The sequence below is a fragment of the Perna viridis genome, chromosome 1 (assembly GCF_037379345.1).
Source record: "Perna viridis isolate PV_CMFRI_1.1 ecotype Kerala chromosome 1, ASM3737934v1, whole genome shotgun sequence".
Lineage (NCBI taxonomy): Eukaryota > Metazoa > Mollusca > Bivalvia > Mytilida > Mytilidae > Perna > Perna viridis.
In genome coordinates this window covers 61,432,184-61,438,230 of record NC_142445.1, presented here as the reverse complement: position 1 = coordinate 61,438,230, position 6,047 = coordinate 61,432,184, and positions in this window count along the sequence as shown.

The window sequence follows — 6,047 nt, the reverse complement described above, 5'->3', positions numbered from 1 at the left end:
AAAATCCCGACCCAAAAACATTATACATCGTTGTGATATTAAACAAGACGGTACAATTTAGATAAACATATGTAGTTCTTGGTAGAAATTCCTTATCCTTGGTAAGACACGATTCCAAAAGAAGATGTCTTCAAAATGCTGGAATTGTTTATCGATAACATATGTGTCTAATGTGGTGGACGCGCGTTTCAACAAACGTTACAATGGTACAAATTGTGCTCTTCTACTTGCTGACCTATTTCTTCACTCTTATGAGCATGACTTTATAGCTGATCCCAAAAAAGGGATATCGTTGAGTTAGATCCTTTATGCCCAGTTTCCGCGATATAAATGGCATATTATCATTAAACGATTATAGTTTCGGGGATATTTTAAGATGTTTACAAAATGCTGGAATTTTTAATCGACAACATATTTGTCCAGTGTGGTGGACGTGTTTTTCAACAAACGATCGGCATTCCAATGGGAACAAATTGTGCTCCTTTACTAGCTGACCTATTCCTTCACTCCTATGAGGCTGACTTTATAGCTGATCTGATCAGAAAGAAAGAATAGTATTTGGCTAGATCCTTCAATCTCAGTTTCCGCTATATAGATGACGTGTTATCTTTAAACAATCCTAATTTCGGGGAATTGATACATCGCATCTACCCAAAAGAACTTGAGATAAAAGATACTACAGACACTGTGGAGTCAGCCTCATATCTTGACCTACACTTAGAAATCGATGGTAAAGGAAAACTATTGACCAAACTTTACGACAAACGTGATGACTTTTCATTCAGAATTGTCAACTTTCCTTTCATCTGTGGCAACATCCCTTCGGCTCCTGCGTAAGGAGTGTTCATATCACAACTCATACGTTATGCCAGAGCTTGCCGGACTACGCAGACTTTTTGTATCGCGCTAGAACTCTAACAAATAGGCTTCTGGAACAGGGTTATGTTGCTACAAGATTGAAGTCATCACTACAGAAGTTTTATGGTCGTCATCATCTCGTGGGTCGTTATGGTGTATCCATCAGCACCATGAAAACTGATTTATTCAACGGGTCATAGTTTTCCTTTCCTCGTTTGTTTACCCCGGACTTGACTTTTTATGAGACGCTTACCCTACCGGTGCACCTGGTCCATGCTCCCAGTTTTTAGTGGAGTCCGACTTGCTCATTTCCTTTTGTTACTTTGTATGTATGATTTTAGTTACTTTATGTTCTTTGTTGTGTATGTCTGTTTTCCATGTCTGGTCTTTGTCCCTGGGTTACATTCTTTTGATAACCGCTATAACCTTGGTTCCCTTGATTACTCTTACATCGCATGTATCCCATATACTGTAAACGTACTAATTTTCGTTATTTTCGCGATGGACAGAAGATTGAAGTCATCACTACAGAAGTTTTATGGTCGTCAGCATGAACTCTTGGATCATTACGGTGTATCCATTTGCACCATGAGAATGCCAGAACTACGTGAATTTTTTGTACCTTGCTAGACTTCTTACAATAAAGCTTCTGGGACAGGATTATATACTACAAGATTTAAGTCATTACTACAAAATTGTAAGGTCGTCCTCCAGAACTCGTTATGGTGTATCAATTTGAACTAATAGAACCAATTTATTTACCGTGTCATGGTTTTCCTTTCCTCTCGTCTACCTCGAATGGGATATTTATGAGCATCTCAAAGGGTCTTTCTAGAAAACAGAGGACGCTTACCCTACTGGCGCAGCAGGTCCATTCTCTCTGCTTTTAGTGGAGTCTAGGTTACTCTATACTTTTGTTTTCTTTGTACGTGTTATTTTTGTTATTTCATATTCTTTGTTGTGGGTATTAGTATTTTCCCTGTGTAGTCTTTATCCTTGAAATATATTCTTTTTTATTAACGCTTAAATCTAGGTTCCCTTGACAACTTTTTGTTACATCCACAAGATCCATACAAACATTTGCGTTTGTTACTTTGTATATATGATTTTAGTTACTTCATGTTCCTTTTTGTGTATGTCTGTTTCCATGTCTGGTCTCTGTCCCTTGATTACATTCTTTTGATTACCGCTATAACATTGGTTCCCTTGATCATTCTTACAGTCAAGTAAATGGGCCGTCTGGACAGTTCATCTAGCTTGCAATAACGTTATATATAGCGAAATATTCAATCTTCTTTAATATTGTAAATTAAATCAAAATAATGCCCTTGGAGAATGTCGTTTAATGACATCGTTTTGTTAGCAATTAATGACCATTGATACGTTGAACTATTTCGATGAAATTAATATTACTAATTTTTGTATTATTTACTACTGTAGTAATTCTGGATCTATAATGAAATCGCTAAAATAAAATGAAAAAAAGATTTTTTCTCGAAAAGAAAATACATGTATCTAGTATGCGTTGTTTGTTAGATTGATTGGTGTTTTACGCCCATGCAGCAATATTTCAGCTATGTCCGGTCAATGAACATGAAATAGATGATAAAATAATCATGAAATGATAGTCAAATGAAAAATGGGACAGGACAAAAGGATAATAGGGTCGACGAATTTCGATTGCCAATGGAAATAGAGAGAGGGGGTAGGGTCAGGCAATTAGGCTCCTGTGGCGAAGCGCAAATGTTCCCAGTCCTATCGAATACCACAGCAGGGTTCTTTAACGTGCGAGGAACGTGCACCACTATGGTTTGTGATCAGGTTTTCCGTATTATGGTCTTACGACCTTAGCATGTAGCATGCCAGGGGCACCCCATTCCACCACTTGGGGCACACAATCCAGTTGCTCTGTTGGCAGAGAGCCCTAGCCCTGCCATGTTTCTGAGCACTATTTAGTCACCTTTTACCACAAGCTTAGCGCTGCTGTGGGTCTATTCTTTTGACAACCGGACGCGCAAGGGGCAGCATGCATTGTATAAAATGAACTTGACACGAAAACGAATCTAAAAGAAAATGCCTTGATTTGATTACGAAGTTCTACAGGGAATTCACATTATACATCCGAAAAAAATGTATCTATGAGTTCAAAATGATAAAATTTTGTTTCAATAAATGATAAAATAAGATCGAAACTAAGGAAGCCAATTGAATTGTTATCATTTGGAAGACTAATAACTATATTCATTTTACTTTATTTAAGGTGGTGGCCGGCCTTTTGATAAAATGTACACAAGGAAATTAATAGAACCTGTATTAGAACGCCAATCAAAATTAACAAAATAAAGGGACAACGACCAGACAAATGCAATACATAAAAACAACAAAGAAAAATGAAATAACCAAAATAACACGTACAAAGAAACTAAATTAAACGAGCAACGTTAACCCAGACTCCAACAAAACCGGAAGCATGGATCAGTGCGCAAGTAGGGAAAACATCTTTTTCAGCTTTTCTAGAAACAAAAAAAAATGAATAATATATGTTGTGCAGTTCCCCATTTAGCGTAAAATAAGAATGATAAATAAGTGAACAATATCCACATTTAAAAGGTAAAAGAGAACTTGATATAACAAAAATTCAAACAAAACGCATAAAAATATAGAAATAAGGCCCAAATTTTCGGCCTCACAGCCTTTGTCAGAGGCAAAACATTCTAAAAGTGAAAACTGTCAATCCATACTGTAGAGATAAAGTAACCTTCAAAATTGATCTTGATCACTGGTGAGACGTACTAAGTTCTCCAATGGAAAGATTTGTCGGGAACATTTTCGGAAGGCCAACCACAATGATGATTTGAAAGCAACTGTCTTCTGGTGAAATAAGGTGACAGTTTTCTTAGGACTGTCGTAGACTCTTTTGGAATGAATTTCAAAACCCACAGTTGTCATTGCACGCTTTCACTTGTTTTTCACAATTTATATTTACAATTTCATTATTTTCATCTTGAACTTGATGCGTCTTCACAGTGATCAAGAACGATGTCATAACCAAGAAACAATTCTTTTGGGGATGTTCACATTAATCTGAAATAATTTTACATGCTTTCTTCTGAATCTTCAAGCTGTAGCTTTCTTCCAAGAAGGACTATCACCCACAGGCATTGGAGGACAGGATATGGTTTTTAATCATTTTTTTTAAAATAAAATTTGCAATTTTTATATATGTTCAATAAATAAAAACTACGCATTTTATTTTTAAAAATAGTTTTAAAAAAACAATATTCTGTCCTCGAGTGCCTGTGAACTTTCCTACAAAATGCTATTATTTAGTTTTTGTTGAACACATCGATCTAATGTTTGGAAGATTTGGATAACACAAAATGAACTGAAACAACAACGAAACCATCAATATTAACAGCGTCAAATATAATTGGTCACTTTTTAACCAAAACGTTGAATTTTTACATGAAAGCGTACGTTATCTACTGTCTTGTGTTCCTTTCTAAATCACAGATCGTAAAAAATCATACGGTCGATGTGATGTGTAGTGGTTGAAAATGAGCTTCTATGAAAATCCCCTGCTGACAAAGAAAAAAAAACAAAAACATCTGTTAATCTGATAATAATTGTCCTATAACTTCATGTGAGTTATTTGAAAAATTCAAAACAGTCACTCAAGTTTTTATGACTTATTTTTACAATCGACTCGTTTTGTTTTATCCATATAACTATTAGGTTGGTTAATAGTATATAAAAAGACACTTTAGTGTATTTAAAAGAGTGGAAACTACATCCTGAAGAAAGTCAACTGGAGTCTTGATAAACGTGATACACACACCAGGCCTGCGTCGCATCTATAAAGGCTGACCCGACGTATGCACCCCCCTTTTTAGCCCACCTGGCCGAAGGCCGTGTGAACTATTGCCATCACTTGGCGTCCGCCGTCGCCGTAATCGTTAACAATTTTTAAAAAAAAACTTTTCTTCTCTGTCACTTCTTGACCAATTGGAATTATACTTGGTTTGAATATTCCTTGGACTATTCTGAATAGAATTGATGTGGCGATTTTTGATCCGTCGAAATTCATGGCCACCGTTACTAAAAAATATACCATAGGGTCAGAAAGTAGACTTTTGCATATATTTCAAAAACTATCAGGTTTAACCAAATTCTGACAGGCTAAAAGTGTTTAGCATGAGGCAAAATTTTGTTTTAATCTGTTAAGCCATGTTGCTCTTTGCGACTTTTTTTTTTTTTTGCTATTTTTAATGTTTTTTTTTTTCAAAAATTTTCTCCTCTGACACTACCCGACCAATAGGAACCAAATATGGTATGAATGCATGTTCCTAGGGTGTATAGAACTGATGTGGGGTTTTTGATTGATTGATTGATTATTGGGGTTTAATGCCCGAGCCCGAGCAGCAATATTTCAGCTATATTCAGGCGATGAACATGAAATGATGATGATGATGATGATGAAGATGACGAAATGAAAAAAGGGGGTGGGACACAAAGATGATAGGGTCAACAAATTTTGATTGCCACTAGAAAAAGGGAGGGATGGGTAGGGTCGGGAAATTTAGCCTCCTGTGGCAGAGCGCAAAGGTTCCTACTATCGAATACCACAGCAGGGTTCTTTATCGTGCGAGGAATGTGGCATCTTTCCCAACACGTTGCACCAATATGGTTTGCGGTCAGGTTTTCCGTATTATAGCCTGACAACCCCAGCATGTAACACGCCAGGGGTCCCCCATTCCATCACCTGGGGCACACAACCCAGTTGCTCTGTGGGCAGAGTCCCCTAGCCCCCGGCTATATTTCTGAGCACTATTTAGTCGCCTTTTACGACAAGCTTGGTGCTGCTGCAGGTCTATTCTTTTGACACCCGGACCTGCATAGGGCGGGGATTTTTGATCCGTCAAAAAAAACTAGCTGTCCTTTCTAAAAATAGAACATAGGGGTCAAACAGTGGTTTTTCGCATGTGTCTCCAAACCCGTTCGGTTTTGCCAAAAATAAATATGTAAATTATTTATTTGAATTGTTTGAAAACAAAAATATTCAGATAATCTAGAAAGAGCATATATAAAGTGCAGTTCATGCTTGGATTGGCAGTATTTTTCTTGTACACTTACATGTGTTAAGCAAATGTCCAAAAGCGCAATATACTGGTTCTGAAGCAACTGCAAAT